This window comes from Zootoca vivipara, chromosome 3 (assembly GCF_963506605.1).
Source record: "Zootoca vivipara chromosome 3, rZooViv1.1, whole genome shotgun sequence".
Classification (NCBI taxonomy): Eukaryota; Metazoa; Chordata; class Lepidosauria; order Squamata; family Lacertidae; genus Zootoca; species Zootoca vivipara.
The window spans coordinates 81264145-81283025 of record NC_083278.1 but is presented as its reverse complement, the minus strand read 5'-3'; the positions used below and the strand labels follow the sequence as shown (position 1 = coordinate 81283025).

The following is an 18881-nucleotide window of genomic DNA, read 5'->3' as shown; positions in this document are numbered from 1 at the left end:
ACAACTGGGGGAAAGGACTAATGCGGGAATGCTCCTGGATCAGACCCGGTATGCTCATTCATTCAGCAGAGACCCAAATTAGATGCAACATACAATTGTGCACAACATTCCCACAATGATGACAATCAAAAGCAGCCTCAGGGGTGTCAGTCTGAGCGAAGGAATGGGGTGGTAAGAGACTTTCCTTTCTGGCTATTTTGCCTGCTTAATAACCCGTCCCATAAAAACTTGAGGAGGAAGGTTTGGGAGGAAAGATAAGAAGCACCATCTTGGACAGAGTTAAGATGTTCTAAACAGAACAAGGTGAACTACAACTGCTCTGTTTGTGTTTCAGTTTATACCAAAACATGAAGGCAATCATGCAGACAATTAAGAAAAAACGTCCATAATAGCTAAGTGCTTATCTGTTTTCATTTTTGTGTTGTTCTTAATTGTATTATAATTGTTGTAAATTGTTGCTTTGATTTTTTTAAAAAAATGAAACTGCATTATGCAATTATTATTTTTGTAAATGAATAAAAATAAACAAACTGCCCAGTGTATTCTTGGGTATTTAAGAAAGGCAGTATAGCCAAATAAGCTATAAACAATTATTGTGTGTGACACACAACATTGACAGTTAGTTTAATTGTACCCAAAAGAGACAGAAGGCGTGGGAAAAGTAACTGAAGACTTTTAAAATCACTTTTGTATCATATCTATCTTCTTAAAAGCTCAGGACAATAGCATGGATTTATCTCATCTTAACCCTGACAACAGTGACTTGAGCTTCATGGCTAAAACAGGAATTTGAATTCCCACATCCAAAGCCAACGCATTCCATCTATTGCACCCGACTATAGAGGAGAATCCCATCTGCATGGCTCCAATCTGTAGCACCGTCTGCCGTGTTATCACTTACGCCCGACTCCTTGACTCTTCTTTCACAGAATTGCAACATATTATAAAAGCTCTCATACACACTGATGATTACAAATCCACACAGTAACACCAGGAACAATCTTTCTAAGCATGGGTCAAGGTTGAAGAGTCCTGGAATCTGCTATGATCATTCTTGCCAGCAGAAGGGCGATTGAAGGGGGGGGGCGCATTTCCCCTTTTAATTGCCTAAGCAAATACCAAGAACTGCTCAGGGAGCTTAGCTTGTTTTGACGCCAATTGCTTCAGTCCATCCATTTATCCAAATTCAATAACTTGGCAATAAGTACACAAATGGTGCATTCAAGGGACGTGTGCTTAGATTTGCTCCACCTGCAAAAATAATGATCACAGACCAATTACCAGACTTGGCCTATGAGCTGATATATTCATACAGCACATAGTTATCTACATACATCTGCATAACACATAGAATCAAATGCCATTGTTTGACTGCCAAGAGAAACCAAAGGTAATGGCCCAATTCCAGAACAGGAAGCTCCAGCAGCCATAGGTACCGCTGTGCAGTTTATTTGCCCTCTTGCCCCATCTCAAAGGCTTGCACCTAGAACTTGACTTGATAAAAGTCGATTTACACAGCATTTAGGGCAGCACAACCTAACCTGATGTTGGTAAAAGGCTGGAGGGAAGGTTTTCTGAGCAGAGCTAGCATGACCATACAGGTAGAATAGAAAGGTGCTCGGGGAACCATAATTCAAGGGATGTTGGTAGAAGTTTACGAGTGTGCCCCTAGAAGCCTCTGCATCATTGTGGAAGGGCGGGGTTTGAGGTTCACTCACCCCAACTCATCTGCATTGCAGGGGGTTGGACTACATGACCCTTGGGGTCCCTTCCAACACTACAGTTCTAAGATGGAAAGAAATCTCAAGTCTGCCCCAGAATGGGTGGAGGAAAGCTATTACCATTCCTCGGGACATTTCCACAATGGCCTCAAGGCACATCCACACTTTACACTTAATGTGTGTTGAATGTACTTTAAAAATACGGTGTGGATCTGCCCTTAGTTATGCTCTCAGGTTCTGGAAAGGAACTGTCTTGGTGAACCCCAAAGAGTAGAAACCTTTCACGAGAATGAGACAAAGAAAAACCTACTAATTTGTTACAGGTAGGTAGCCGTGTTGGTCTGAGTCGAAACAAAATAAAAAAAATCCTTCAGTAGCACCTTAAAGACCAACTAAGTTTTTATTTTGGTATGAGCTTTCGTGTGCATGCACACAAGGTGTATCTGATGAAGTGTGCATGCACACGAAAGCTCATACCAAAATAAAAACTTAGTTGGTCTTTAAGGTGCTACTGAAAGAATTTTTCTACTAATTTGTGATGCTGTCATCTCTGGCTCTAGCACTATATTATGTTCTGCTGACCCTATTTTTTTCTGCCTATTTCTTGAAGGTATCTGTTTAGGCTAGACACCACCTGGTAAGAATTATAGATATACATTCCTTACAAGACTAAGGCTACTCAAGCTTACATAATTAAACTATGTTCTTAAAAGGGAACTTTGCAATGAGACTTCTTTATACAATTGCTTCATCCATGCAATTATTGGAATACCTATTCCTCTAGCTAACTTGACTAGCAATGAGTGCTACCTATACATTGTAGGTACCTATACATTTGCAGGTTTGGGAAGGGTACTCACTGTGTTCGGAAACCTTGCTCTGGGTCTGCCCTAGAGCCAGGAAGCAGCAGGTCAGGAAAACCTCAATAGCTGTTTTTATTTGTGAACAACAAATCAACAACTTGGCAGAGCAGCTGGGACTTACTACATAGGTTAGCCTTAGGGCCCAGCTATAAGCTATGGAGGGAACCACACCCAGGGACAGGAGTTTCTATTACTGATCAGGCATGTCTCTTAAAGAGACACACACTAGATACATGGGATTATATATAAACTGTGCGTGTCAAGCACATTAATTTCTTAGCCTTGAGGGTTAATAGGAGGAGATCAAATGTTTTGGGCTAGCAGAGCTACTGCTTTTATGATACAAGAAATGATATTAAAATACTCCGGTTTCTTGCAGCTTAACCTTGACTGAGTGGGCCTTAGACCTTGACAAACCTTTCCTTTCCTGAAATTGCACCTCTCCTCCCATCCAGAGATATCTGAAAACTAGCACCCCTTTAAAGTGCTTAAAGCCATCTAAGTCTTTTAGCACTTTTAGTTGAAGTGGTTGGCACTAGAGAGTCTCAGGAGGTTTCTTGAGAAAAACTGCTCCCCTTAACATTTTCCCACATAGTCCTATATATGTGGGCTATATTAAAGAATACTATAAAGATGCTGGCTTGGATCCTAAGAAATTCATGGAATAAAAGCTTTCCATTTTCTCCTCTGTCTTCTTTGAAAGATAAGGGGGCTTCTTAAACCAGAGCTGGCATTTTCACCTGGCACCCTTGGGTAACTACCAGGGCCCCAAAACCTGGCAGATCCAGCTGATGCCTGCCCCTTGGGGTGGGGTATGAGAGGTGGCTCTATCAGCAGCACCAGGCAGCTAGATCTGGCCACCCTTTTAATTTCCCCACAATGCCCCCTGAGCAAGCATTGCTCTGGGGTGTCGTGAGAAGTTAACAGGGCGGCTAGACCCAGCTTCCCACCACTGCTTGGAGCAGTGCAACCACAGTCAAATGAGCCCACCGCAGCCCAGTCCCCTCCATGAAAGGACCTATTGCCCAAGGCCCCTTCAGACCTGGAGCTGGCTCTGCCCTGAACAATGTGCTGTGAACTGCCCTGAGATGTATGGATGAAAAGTGGCATACAAATTTAGTAAATATTAACAATTGTGATTGGGCACAGAGGACTTACTTTAAGATCCAAACCCAATGCAGAAAAGCAATTACGTCCTCTCCTCTGGAGGGCCCTTCCCCAGTTATTCATATGAATTCATAACAGCCATCAACCATCAAAAAGGGCTTTTTAAGGATGTTAATGTATATTTGGGTTACTATGAACTCATCCACCATGAGTCCTGCAACCAAAGTGCACATTGTGCTTAACCCAGAAAGTGTCCTTAAGGAGCGTGACTTTTTTTTTTTTGAAAACTTGGTCCTTGTGCTCTACTCCCACCCAACAGTGTTTTTGTTTGTTTACTTTTTTGTTTTAAATTATATTAGCTCAAAGGAAAAGCTGCTGCCAGATTGGCTGATCTACCTCACTGGTCCATACACCACGCAATAGGGCTTTGATGGAAATAAGAGTTAATGAAAGCAGCTCCAGTATCACCAGGCAGGACGTTTTAAAAATATCCAAGTGTGATTAAGATGCCAGCTATAAATAAATCAGCAGTTCTCACATTAAGTGGCTGAGCTTAAAGGCATCTGGAGGACATGATGGAAAGTAAAACTTTCTGCAGATATGGCAGCCCTGGGGCACTAAACTCAGGCAGCATGAAATGTCTGCTACCATCATATGCAGGGTCTGGTGATAAAGTCTGAATTCAACAAAACAAAGGCTTTTGCTCTAGGCTAGGGGATGGCCAAGGGCTTCACATGCCTTTTCCCCATTTACCTCTTTGGGGAATTATTATTATTATTATTATTATTATTATTATTATTATTATTATTTATTACTACATTTTCTTATCTGTCCTTCACCATGAGGTTCCAGAGCACATTACAACAGTGTGAAGAGGCAATGCTAAAGGACAGCATGAGACCTAAAAATAAATCTCAGTTGTTTGCTCATCAAGAAGTATAAGCTAAAACCCAGAGGTTTCCTTTGCTCTATTGCTCTTCCACACACCCAGATTTAAGTGAATGCTGAAAGCCGGCTTGAAATCTCCAGCAGGATTGTGTTCTTTCAGAGAGCTTTCATTCTTGGAAGTCCATGCTCACAGTCTGCTGCAGTCACCAATATGTGTAACCGGTCAGGTCATCCTGGTAGACTAGGAGCAGAGCCAGATTTATGTATAAGCTAAACAAGCTATAGCTTAGGGCCCCACTCTCTTGCCCCCCCAAAAAATTTTTCTACAGGAAAACAACAACTGGATTTACATTTCCAAAATAGGATAAAAAAACAAATAAAAACAAATAAAATAAAACCTACATATGGCAACACCATTTAGGTTCATAAATTACCATATAGCATATAGGTAAAGGTAAAGGGACCCCTGACCATCAGGTCCAGTCGTGACCGACTCTGGGGTTGCGCGCTCATCTCGCATTATTGGCCGAGGGAGCCGACGTACAGCTTCCAGGTCATGTGGCCAGCATGACAAAGCCGCTTCTGGCAAACCAGAGCAGCACACAGAAACGCCGTTTACCTTCCCGCTGTAGCGGTTCCTATTTATCTACTTGCATTTTGACGTGCTTTCGAACTGCTAGGTTGGCAGGAGCTGGGACCAAGCAACGGGAGCTCACCCCGTCACAGGGTTTCGAACCGCCAACCTTCTGATCAGCAAGCCCTAGGCTCAGTGGTTTAACCACAGCGCCACCTGGGTCCCAATATAGCATATATTCAACACAAAAAACAGCAACAATTTGTTGTTGACAAAGGAGAGCTGGACATATAAAGGGCCCCATTACCTTCAGTAAGCTTAGGGCCTCATCAAACCTAAATCCGGCCCTGACTAGGGGTGCAGAAAAGGATCAGGCTGGTGGGCCAAACTGCAAGGCCTAGATCCAGCACTTAAGTTAGGCTTGATGTTCACAATGGGTTTGCCACGAGAAAGCTGCCTAAGACCACTATATTCCATTATTATTAATAATTACTGCCATCACCACCATCACCTGATGCAAAAAGGGCCTTTGAATATATTTGCATACTGTTACAAAATGCAACAGTTGGATATAATCCAAGGTTTTTTTTCTTTTTCTTTTTTAAAAAATACAGCAGAGGCTCTGCATAGCAATTTATTTCATGTGAATCGACTCCCAATACGAATAATCTGGAGTGTCCTTTAGGTGGGCTTCAGGCTACATGCAATTATTCCTCAGGAGCCTTTCTTTCTCTGGTTATTGTGCTATATACACATTAACTACAACAAACATTTTTAACACTGGTTTTGGAATGCAGTGTTGAATATATCCAAGTATTAAGCCTTGTTGTGAAAGACAAACTTGGAAAGAGAGGCATTTTTTTTTTAAAAAAAGAGAGCGTTAAAAGAGGCCCTCCCATGTGGCTTGTCCTCCTGTCCCTAGACTTTTATGGTGATGAGGACTAGGTGATATGGAGTGTTCACAGATGCTTCTGCATGGAATCACTGCCCCACTAAGGCCTTTCCACAAGCACCCATGTCACACACAGCCACATTGCACAGGACAGCCCAGCATTACAAAGGAACATGTAAACACATGCATACACACACCACCACAGACCCTGCAGTCTTGTGACAGGCAAGCACCCTTCGATCCACAACTGGAGGTATTTTCTAACCACACCATGCAGTGTAAGTCCTTGGTGTTTAAGTGGAAAAGAGGTTTAATATATTACTAGTCTGCTCAACCAACATGGAAAAAGAGCTCATGTCATTTCCTAAGTCAGGTGGGTCCCACAGTTCATCAAGTGTAGCATGATTAAAATTCCACATAAACAATGTCAGACCGTTAGAAGAAAGGGCCTTTTATTCCTGCCTTGCTCCCATTCCCAGTCCAATTCATAATCTATTGTCATGAGACATTTATGTATGGATACAGCCAAGAAACCTTTTCCACCACTCTTAAAGATAAACATGTTTATTTCCTTTCGCATTAAGCCCTTTTGCTGTTTCTGAATTTGTAAATCTATGTATTACTGTTGCCAGCTACAGCATAAAAGGACCTTTTTCATCCTGAGAGACCAGAACAGGGGTAGTTAGTGCTGTCTGAAAAATGATATTGTAGCACTACAAAAGGTACAGAAAAGAGTATCTAAAATGGCCAAAGGGCAGAAGCAAATCCCCAGAAGGACCTGCTACAATAAAAAAAGACAACACGAGAGGGGTTTCTAAAAGAACACATGGGTATAGAAAGTAGATCAGGGTCATTTCCTTCTCTCTCAGGTTGATAAAATGAAACTGATTTAGCAGAATATTCAGGATGGACAAACGAAATGACTTTTTCACACAGTGAGTAATTAATACGTGGAACAAGCCATGGCGATGACCACTAGCTTAAAGGTAAAGGGGCCCCTGACCATTAGGTCCAGTCGTGACCGACTCTGGGGTTGCGGCGCTCATCTCGCGTTATTGGCTGAGGGTTATGTGGCCAGCATGACAAAGCCGCTTCTGGCGAACCAGAGCAGCACACGGAAACACCGTTTACCTTCCCGCTTGGAGCGATACCTATTTATCTACTTGCACTTTGACGTGCTTTCGAACTGCTAGGTTGGCAGGAGCTGGGACCGAGCAACGGGAGCTCACCCCATCACGGGGATTCGAACCGCCGACCTTCTGATCGGCAAGCCCTAGGCTCTGTGGTTTAACCCACAGCGCCACCCGCATCCCATTGACCACTAGCTTAGCTGACTTTAAAGGGGATTAGGCAAATTGATGGAGGTGTCTATCAAAGGTGGCTACTCCCCTCCAGGCTCAGATGCTATTTGCTGTATGCTGTCTCTGTTACCAATGCCATAATTAACACTCATGCTTTCAAATCACAGCTTTTTTGCCTTAGTGGCTTAGGGCACTATATGTGCTATACACATAAATTAGTAGGACATTTAGGAATAGTACATTGACTCTAAAAATGCCCAAGATTACAGGGCTTGAATAAATGTTGGCGTATTTATATTAGCAGGAAAACATTTTAGAACAAGTGCTTTCCTACGGTATCTGTGCATAGCCATCCTGAGAGCACTTGTGCAAGTTTTCCAAAGGAAAAACAGGATTCAACTGTAATAAATAAGCGAAGTGACCTAAAACCAAGACAGGTTAAAAACAATATCCTCATCATTTCATTATAAGACTTCCAATCTACAATTAGCTCATAATGCAACCTCAGGCCTAAGTCATCCAGAAGGGGCCAGAGGCCAGGCAGCCTGAGGCCTTATTGTATTCAAGGCTCAGAACCTCCCAGGACCAACTCGAAAGCATTACCATCCTATACCTTGGCCTCAGCTTTCCACTGACAGAGGCCAGGACAGAAGGCCAATTCCCAAAGCGTTGCCTTGACAACAGCAGACTTCAAGCAGGCCAATATCCCACTAGGACAGGTCAGAGCAGCACCCCTATTTTCCGTTCTTTATCTGCCACCAGGCATATATTGCAACAGGCAACTAATGTGTAGCAGTACAACGGTAAGCCCAAAACTCACCAATGTGTGTGTGTGTGTGTAAAAAAAAGACACCATCTGCTACTTTAGCAAAACCATATTAGTCACATGATTCAGTAAAAAAAAAAGGCAAACAGTCATAATATTTGCCATAGCATGGGGATGGCACTGAATCTTTTTATTGTTCAACTCCCTATGTAATCCCCTCTTTAAAGTCATGAGACTACCTCCTAGTCAGGCACAAGACGAGATACGCATCTGGAATGAAGAAACCAAACAGTTCTACTTTGCTGTCAGCTGAAACTCACAGGCTGGGATCCAAGGAGCTGTCTGAGATGCAGCCAAGAGTGGAAGCCTCCCCAGTGAGTTTCTCCCCTTTCTCCTCTTTTCCCCCCTTAAAAAACCCTCATTCACTTTGAATGACAGAACCGCTACCATATCTTAAAGGGCTTTGAAGAACCTCTCAGTTTCAAAACCTTGCCGTGCAACTCAGGGAGCTGCTGTTTAAGAACAACTAACCCAAACAAATGCCTTGAGCATATGGAACTGATGTGGTTCTTTCGGTCCTGGCCAATATGTGTGCATGCTGGTTTCCATTAAAAAGCTTCATGTTTTCTTCTTCAGAAACCTGCCTGAGAGACTGGCATGTGAGGCTGTAATTGGCCTGATCTTCCTTTAGCTATATGAAACATTGCCTCGCAATGCATTGAGGTAGCTCTGGCACTGGTTATAATCCATGTTGGATAAATGAGGCATCCATGTTCAGAAGTGGCTTCTGAACTCCAGATGCTGAGAACAAACAACAGGGGAAGGATTTCACTTTCATGCCTCGTCAGTGAGCTTTCCAAAAGCTCCCAGCTATTATTATATCACTTACAACCAGTGGCTCTGTCACTGGCTCCTGCTTCTGCCCTACCACCGGTTCTTACAATCTACCAGATGACCTCATGTCCCATTCATAAACACTCATTTTTGCTACTAGACGCCACAGTTACCATCATGTGATGGTACAAAACCTGAGGTGGGGGTGGGGGGAAACCACACCTTTAAATTGTGACATTACAGCTGGGTAGCACAGCTCCAGTTCGTGCGTGTCCCTCTCTTTTTAATGCGTACTCAGTAATATGAAATAAATTTCCTACCTTCAACTTCAAGAGATGGTTTCTCAGAGGGAAAAGCAAACCTCCACCCAAAAGTGCATCATGATTAAACAGAGAATGCGAAGCCTAACAAGAAGAATAAGAATGAAAACAGATGAGCTATCTTGCTAAGGGGCTGCCTGGTAAGGACCATTTCGCATGCCAGAGATGGGCCGCCACATTTTATGCAGCACCAGACACCTCCTGAAGTTGCTCATTTCTTCCTGTTTACTTCCTCCTTGTTTTTCCTGGCTTTTAAAAACGCTTCCCTTCCCTCTCTAGTTTCAGAACTATTGAAAGGGGTAGTAACTTATTTGAGACAGCTTTTTTTCCCTAATTGTATGGCTTGGGGAAATAGAAGTTATTTCCCTGCTCTCTGAGAACTAATTGGTGGACTCCTGTTCTGTGTGTGTAGCAGAGGGGTGGCCTGGGGGCTGAATGTGGCTTTCCAGGCCTCTCTATCAGGTCCTCAGAAATCTCTCCTCACCACAAACCCTCTTCTCAGGCTGCATCCCTCACTGGCTCTGCTCCATACCCCAAATATTTTGTCTTTGAACCCTGATAATGCCTCTTTTTGCTTGCCTGGATGGAGGATAGAGATGAGGAAGTGAGTGTGAGTAGAAACTAAACCAATGTACACAGGTAAAATTGACATTTGTTCCACTCACATTTGCCTCTTAGCTCACCAACCACCATAAAGTGGCCCTCAGAAAATTGCCCAGACAGGAATCCAGCCTTCAGGCTGAAAAAAAGGTTCCCTATCCCTGCACAGTCTGTAGCACACAAATGTCAGAAAGGATTTGCTCCTGAGTAGGGCTGCATAATCTTGGGGATTTTATTCATGGTGGAAAATGAAGCACTCCTAGATTTAACTAGAGATCTCAGGAGGGAAATGTAAAAGAAAGAAATCTAGAGCAATTGTGGTGAGGGGTAGACTGATGACCCCCAAAAATAATCACCAAGAAGTAAAATAGGGACAAATCATTGACTAACCAGGGTCATGCACCACAAATAAAAAGAGAGCTGGAGTATATCTGTTGTTAATTTAGAGGCATCAGTGCCCTTCAGAGAGGACAGTAGATGATTTCCTCATTGCAGATGTGTGATTCTTTCACAGGAGCAGCTGTATTTCTGACTGACCAATGTTATCGATTGATTTATGGTTATAAACAATTAAATGGGCCCTCTCACTCTAAACTTAATTGATCTGTGTTGATAATATTTCTGTAGTTATTGTGAGGTACACAACAATGGTCTTACAACACACTTACTTTTTTAATGATGTTTAGGCTTGACTGTAACCAAGAGCAAATACCCTTCTACAATCTCTCTTCCCCTTTAAAAAATGGTATACTATGACCTTATTTAGTAATTAGTTATCCAGACCTTAGAGTTACTTGCATCTCTCTGTTAAGCCAACAAACAAACAAACAAAACTCTGAAATGCAGGTGCGGACACTTACCTCTGTGTGTGTGTAATTGATGTGGAGGTCTTTCGGGTCTGACCAGTTTCTCCTCCTTTCTGCTCTCTATAACGTTGAACAGCTAAGGGGTTTCTTCTTCATTCCATCACCCTTCTCATTCAAGGCCCTCTTTTGAATATTTCTGAAGGACAAACAAAAGAATTGTGCTCAGATCACATTCTCTGCAACAATGGCAAAGCTTGCAAGTTTGGAGGCTCAATACCTTCCAAAATGTTTGGCGAAATGGCAGCCACACTTCCTCCTATTCTTTCCTGACTTGGTTTTCCTGCCTCCAAAGAGCTTTTTCCTCTTCTTGTACTATTAATAGGGCTTCCCTAGCACAACCTATAGCAGCAGCAAAGGCAGGCAGGAAATGCAGGACAAGCTGAGGAGAGACCTCCCCCAGGCTTGCCATAATATGAAATGAAACTTGCAAACAACTCATATTACACGCTTGTATTTTACACAACCAAAACAACATTCATGGGTTTTGTGCGGAGCTTCCAATTATAATCAAAAGTTATTTATATGCTGCTTTTCCAAGATACGCTCAAAGTGGATGCCAATAAGAGCAAGAAATAACTACCCTGTTTCTCATATTTTAAGACATACCCATAAAATAAGCCATAGCAGGATTTTTAAGCATTCAAGGAATATAAGCCATACCCCGAAAATAAGACATAGTGATAGGCGCAGCAGCAATGCCGGACGCGGCAGGAGGAGGAGGAAAAAAATAAGACATCCCTTGAAAATAAGCCATAGTGTTTTTTTTGAGGAATAAATAAATATAAGACATGTCTTATAATATGAGAAACACGGTATAGTATAATAGAAACAATTTTTTTTAAAAAATCCTTCAAGCAGCACCTTAAAGACCAACTAAGTTTTTGTTTTGGTATGAGCTTTCGTGTGCATGCACACTTCTTCAGATACTACTGGAAGGATTTTTATTTTATTTTGTTTCGACTACGTCAGACCAACACAGCTACCTACCTGTAACTATAGTATAATAGCTTTAATTAAAATAAACCTATCAATATATTCAATGTAGTATTTAAAATCCACACTAGCAAGTTAACAAAAAACATTTAGGACTGCCCTACAGGTATGAAAAACATCATAGGCACATGCAACAGCAGCTTTTTGTCACTGGAGTCAGTCAGGGGTCTGTCTACTGAGGACAGGCCAGGTGGAAATAAGACCAGGAAGTCAGGCAAGGCCGGCACTTGCAGGACTCACAACTAGATGGTCTCTAGGTCACCTAGACAACCATTAACACCAACATCATAACCAGTTATGCAGCAGGGCTTACAGCCTTGCTCAGCTCTGCCCAATTGGTCTGATTCTTCTAGCCACAGAATCTGATATCTGATTCTGCACATGCAGAGGTAGCAACTTTATATAACACAGTGCCGTTTCCCAAAAGCACTGCCAGGCACAGATCAGAGATGTGAACACGTAGCTCACTGCAAGCTTCCACTTTTTGTGTTTCCATTTTAACATCAAAGGGGGGGGATAATGGGGGTCAGGCCCACTGCTTAGGTACCCGAAGCCTATACATCTCCTCCCACTGATTAATTCTGACTTAGACATTTCAGCAGAATGCATAGTGTGTGGAACCATCGGTCCAAAGCCTTAAATACCAATGTGGATGAAACCCAAAAGGTTGTGTGAGAAGTCCATTGTAACTAAGAACAAAATAAGAGCCCTACTAGATCAAGTCAAAGGCCCATCTAGTCTTAACATCCTGCTCTAACAACCAGATGTCCAATGAAAGCCCACAAGCAGGAACAGAGTGCAATAGCGCTCTCCCCACTTGGAAGTTCCAGTGACTAGTATTCAGAGATGCATTGCCTACACTACAACATTGAAGGAGTGCATAGCCATCATGGTTAATGGTCACTGGTAGCCTTATTCAATCAATGGCTACCACAAACCTGGCAACAGGAAGACCAATAATTGGATTGTATTAGCTAGGAGCTACCCACCTGGATGCACCTTCACGCTTCAGCCTCTGATCTGCAGGATTGTGTTCTCTTCTCTTGTCCAAACCTCTTCTCACCAGCACTCCTGCAAGCAAGTTTCTGAGGACATGTGGCCGGCTTATGCAAGCCACAGCTGCTGAATTCTTTCCCCTATGCAACTCTTAAAGGTGCAGGATCCATGGGCATAGCCAAGGGGAGGCAGGGAGGGGGAGCTGCTCTCTCCAAATCAATAAAATTCAATAAAAATGCATTGCAAACTGAGGCTCTTCCCCCCCACCCCAACAAAAGGCCTGCCCCCCCCACAAAAATTCTTGCTACGCCCCTGGCAGGATCCCTGCCTGCTTTTCCACCTGGCCTCCCTAGGTTTAGCTCAGGGTGACTCCACTCCTGATAAGATAGCCAGGAAAGCTGGGTGGGTGGGTTATAGATAAGGGATTTCTCCCTGGCCTGAAGAATAAGAAAGGGGATGCAGTAAAAGAAGGGGGGGGGAACCAAAATGAACAAAAAACCTTGAGAAAAATTGAAGGTAGCCATGTCTCATTAGGAGAAACAAAAATAAAAACTAACAATTGGACAATATACTTATTTAGGTCTAACCAAATGGCCACAAACAATTAAGCAAAATTCTTAACCCAGTAGATGTTAAGCATTACGGTATAACATAAATTAAAATGGCATGGAGGGGAGAAAGAAAGGCAAGTTAAAAAGCCAATGGGTATAGGCTTAAAATAAGGATGTGGGGGATGTTACGCAAACTTTATCAGGATAGATTGTGCAAAAATATCTTAAGTTGCATCAAAGGCTATACTGTATATACAGGAACAGAGCAGCCAATTTGAAATGGTAAAAGCCAGCAATTATTTGAGTCCGTCTCTAGCACTGATCTCAGTGCAAAGGTTTCTTGCAAAGCAGAAAGAAGTAAAGAAAAATAGGATAGACATTATGTTTTGCAATGCTTATTATGCCCATTATGTGCAGCTACTCGTAACATTTGCATATGCTCATTTATTTATTTGTTTGTTTGGATGGATGGATGGATGCATATTTAGTAATAATAATTACCATTAACAAGAAATAACTCTTGTTACAGTGGGAATGAGTGTGACTACTCATGACTTGTGTGTCTGCTCAGTCAGGTCTTCATGGGCTGACCGTTGATATGCAACTTCAAGGCCCCCTTTCTCCTTTCTTATGGTTCTTTATTATCTTTAATCTGTTATTGGACCGGACCACCCTTCAAATAGAGGGACATCCTCTGTAAAATGAGACACATGGCCAACCTACACCATAACCCATTTTTGTGTAGCGAGATAGCAGTTGCCCCTTCTTTCTTCTAATAAAGGTTGGCTACATATTACATCAATAGTGTGATTAGCAATCAGATTTGGGATTTTTAAAAATCAAATGCCAGGTGCAGAGGGGTTGTCATTGGCAGCACTCTTTTCAAGGAGGGGAGGTTTAAGAATTCCCTCCTCAGCTGCAATTTTGGTAAAAAAATACCCACCTCACAACATGGCAATTAGCACTGGTTGTGTGTGTGTGTGTGTGTGTGTGAAATCTTTTTGGTACTAATGAGAGGTTTCCCCCCTAAGGCTGATGGTTTCATGGATAGTCGCAATATTTTATTTCCTTTTTTGACAACAAAGACACTGAAACACAATAGCCAGATTGCTATACTTTTTTGGGGGGGGGGGGAACGACGACGACTCATATTTCTGATTACATTGTACACAGATCAATTGCAGAATAGTCTACAATTTTTTAAAAAGAAGCAAAACTGTCAGCATTTACTTAGCACAGCTTCTATTCTCCACCTCGCTATCTGCTTACCTGTTTCCTGTTACCTGCAGATGGTATGGTAACAGGGAAGGCCTTTTTATATTTAATTTTCTTCTGTTGTTAAGTGTCCTTTGAGATAGTCAATAAAAATAAATTTAAAGTGAAAACATTAAATAATTGAATCTGCCCTGCTTTGAGGGGGCATTTACTTGTCCAACCTGAGGAGGGTCCCTTAAGAAATCTGGGCTTGGAGTGAGGGAGTGTCAGAAGAGGGGAAATCCTTGACAATACTTCCATTCTGGTTTAGACCCATGTGGCTTTCAGAGCCCCTCCACCCTCCCTTGCCCTTTGGTCAAACACATCTAACAAATGCTAAGGGATGCAGGGGGTGGGGAAGACATTTTGCACAGGATATCAGCCAGTGATGCTGCCTGATGTCATCAGGAGGAAATCCTCTCAAACTGTGTGGCTATTTTAAAAACATTCCCATCTGCAGCAAAACAAGCAATAGAACCCATTTACTCTCAGTGCTTCCCCCCACAGTGACTTAGGAGGAGTTCTTTATCAAAAACGTGTTGGAAACGTGGCCGGGCTCTTGCACAGAGCAAGTAACTGTCAGAGCCACACTTGATAATACCGGTAGCATTTATATGGCTTATGGTTCAAGCCTACTAAGAAGTAAGCTGTACTGAATTCAGTGAGGCTTCCTCCCCTGGTAAGTGGGGTTAGAACTGCAGCCTTACATTAACATAAGAGTCACAGCAGTGGCGGACATTGGGCTCTCAAATTTCAGTGGCACCCTGTGCAGCAATACAATTCGGCACCTCCTGTTTCTTGCTATTTGTTCCACAACATTGTTCTGGCGACCCCTGCAGTGTGGTGCCCAGTGTGCCTGAACGCTACCCTCTGGTCACAGTCAGCCAAGAGCTGTAGTCACACATTAGCATTACTTGGATGTAGGGCAATTATTATTATTATTATTATTATTATTATTATTATTATTATTATTACAGTGGTACCTCGGTTTAAGTACACAATTGGTTCCGGAAGTCTGTACTTAACCTGAAGCGTACTTAACCTGAAGCGAACTTTCCCATTGAAAGTAATGGAAAGTGGATTAATCTGTTCCAGACCATCCGCAGAGTACTTAAACTGAAGCGTGCTTAACCTGAAGCGAACTTTCCCATTGAAAGTAATGGAAAGTGGATTAATCCGCTCCAGATGGGTCCGTGGAGTACTCAAGCTGAAGCATACTTAACCCGAAGTATGAGTGTAATTGGTTCTGGAAGTCCGTACTTAACCTGAAGCGAACTTTCCCATTGAAAGTAATGGAAAGTGGATTAATCCGTTCCAGACGGGTCTGCGGAGTACTTAAACTGAAAGTACTCAAACCGAGGCGTACTTAAACCGAGGTATGACTGTATTATTATTAGTGGTAGTGGCGCCCGCCCTGTGGAACACCCTCCCATCAGATGTCAAAGAGAAAAACAACTATCAGACTTTTGGAAGACATCTGAAGGCAGGTCTGTTTAGGGAGGCTTTTAATGTTTAATACCGGTAGATTACTGTGTTTTATTTTTCTGTTGGAATCCGCCCAGAGTGGCTGGGGAAACCCAGCCAGATGGGCGGGGTATAAATAATAAATGTTTATTATTACTATTATTATTATTAAAAATTATTATTATAAAAAAATTATTTATACCCCGCCCTCCCCAGTCAAAACCGGGCTCAGGGCAGCTAACACCAATAAAATTACAATAAAACATAAAAAGCAATTAATTAAAATACATATTAAAATACAGTATTAAAATTTAAAATGCAGCCTCATTTTAAGTAGTCCATAAATCCAAGCCATGAGTGAGGAAAACACAGGGGTCAGACTAAGTCCAACCCAAAGGCCAGGCGGAACAGCTCTATCTTGCAGGCCCTGCGGAAAGATGACAAATCCCGCAGGACCCTGGTCTCCTGTGAAAGAGCGTTCCACCAAGTTGGGGCCAATACTGAAAAGGCCCTGGCCCTAGTAGAGGCCAATCTAGCCACTTATGGCTCGGGATCTCCAGAATATTGTTGTTGGTGGACCTTATTATAATATTGTACCCTACCCATCTGACTGATTGCCCCAGCCACCCTGGGCAGCTTCCAACAGAATATAAAAGAACAGAGCAAAACATCAGACATTGAAAGCGTCCTGATACTGGGCTGCCTTCATATGTCTATGGAAAGTCATATAATTGTTTATCTCTGATATTTGATGGAAAGGCGTTCCACAGGGCAGGTGCCACTACTAAGAAGGTCCTCTGCCAGTAACTTCACTTCTCACCAGAAGGCCTTTGGAGCTAGATCGCAATGTCCTGGCTGAACAATGAGGATGGAGACGCTCCTTCAGGTCCCCTGTGTTCTTGCCCTTGCCCTTCAACACTAATAATAATAATAATAATAATAATAATAATAATAATAATAATAATTTATTATTTATACCCCGCCCATCTGGCCGGGTCTCCCCAGCCACTCTGGGCGGCTTCCAACAGAAAAATAAAACACAACAATCTATTAAATATTAAAAGCCTCCCTGAACAGGGCTGCCTTCAGATGTCTTCTAAAAGTCTGGTAGTTGTTTTCCTTTTTGACATCTGTTGGGAGGGCGTTCCACAGGGCAGGCGCCGCCACCGAGAAGGCCCTCTGCCTAGTTCCCTGCAACTTGGCTTCTCGCAACGAGGGAACCGCCAGAAGGCCCTTGGCACTGGACCTCAGTGTCCGGGCAGAATGATGGAGGTGGAGACGCTCCTTCAGGTATACTGGACCGAGGCTAGCCCTGCCTCTGATAAGGACACCTGAAAAGGACACCACCCTACAGGTGTGGTGTGAAAGGTTTCCCCATGATTGGGGTGCACACAACTAGGTGTCCCAATGTTGCGCAGCCCCTATATGCAAACAGCTGCTCCTTATCAGATGTGTCTATGCTCAATGCTTGCCTGGAGACATGATGCCAGCCCCTACTCTGCTTCATGTGCTCCTGCCCTGCTGTGTTTGAACGTGAATTGCAGAGGTTTCTTTCACATGATCTACTAAACACAGGTACAAGATGCCTCTACATATGTACAAGTTTCTATGTACACTTATACAGCTCAGCTATTGTATGCACAGATACAAAACCTGAACACTGGTTCAACGGTACATGTGAATAACAGTGAACAGCACAGCTATTTGTGCACGGAGATACACAGATCATACACTCATTGAATGGAATGTGTCAATTCCACAGTGGTGTGGAAGTTGGGCTGTTGCCCCCCCCCCACACCTTTCATCCATAATGACTGGACCACATATGAGTCATCTCTGGGTGATGGCATGAGCAAGGGCTGTGATGACAGTTTTTGGTGAGTCAGACATGAGCTAGGGATCATAGGTTAAGAGCCTGATCAAACTGCAGAAAGAACAAGTGTGATGAGGACCTGCTGCATAGATCAACAGTTGTTTTTTAAAGATTTTTTTTTATTAAAGATTTCTTAGTTTGCAAAAATACATGCATTCTCTTTTTTTCAAGTTGTGTTCTCACTCACTCTTTCTGTCTTTTCTCCTTCTCCTTCTCCTTCTCCACCCCAGTCTCTTCTCCCTAACTTCCGCCCAGAGTCATAGCAGCCTAGGCTCAGATTGGGACAGGCACCATTGCTCAGTATAGCCCAAGAGAATTATGCTAGTTTCTTCTGCATGATGGAGTCTGGAGCAACAAAAGCTGAACAGCCTGGTGAACAGACTTTTGGGCTGGGATATTGTTGTTGCAGGTGTTGCTGCTGCTATTGATTTTTCTTTCTTTCTTTTGTATCTTTATTTTAAATCTTATGATTTATGTGGAAATAGTTCAGTTTGCTTGCATACTTTTTGATGATTTATTTATTGTTTGACTACTTTCGTTATGCTTGTAATTACATTATTTTTAATATGCTATAAGCAGCCTTGAACATGGTTTTAACTTCGGGGAAGGAGGCATGCAAATAAAAAACCATGGATTGGTTGGATTGGATAACATTACATGCTCCATTCTGAACACGTCCATCTGCGTAGACGGCAGTTACACCATTAATACTAGAGCTGTCTCATTGATTACAAACAAGTTGCACATGCAGCTCTCTGAACTATGACTTAGTTCATACGTACATAGCTTGTATTATACAAAGGTTGCCAACCTTTGGGTTCCATTTGCAAGCCGGAAAAACCATAATGTGTGCCATCCTGACCCTCCCACCAAAATGAATATTTCTTAGCAGAGGCATTTCAGACAAGTGAGTTGCAAATAGTCTGGTGGTAAAAAACAAACAAACCAATGGACATTTTATTGAAGTAAGTGCATTCTTGATGGCATCAGTCTGTGTTTCCTTAATTGTTGTTGTTGT

The 18881-nt window shown here is 42.6% G+C and overlaps 1 protein-coding gene across 4 annotated transcripts in view; it reads right to left on the bottom strand.

Annotated features, from left to right (window-relative positions):
• RASGRP3 (RAS guanyl releasing protein 3) overlaps positions 1–11031 on the bottom strand; it is a 54796-nt gene extending 43765 nt beyond the window's left edge. Inside the window, exons 1-3 of one of the 4 annotated variants that reach the window (XM_035108236.2) lie at positions 10950–11031; positions 10727–10868; positions 9267–9350 (exon numbers count right to left, since the gene is read on the bottom strand). The gene's annotated coding sequence lies outside the window, so the exon portion shown is untranslated. The other 3 variants (XM_060272906.1, XM_060272907.1, XM_035108238.2) reach the window with 3 other exon arrangements.
• Positions 11032–18881: the final 7850 nt, after the last annotated feature.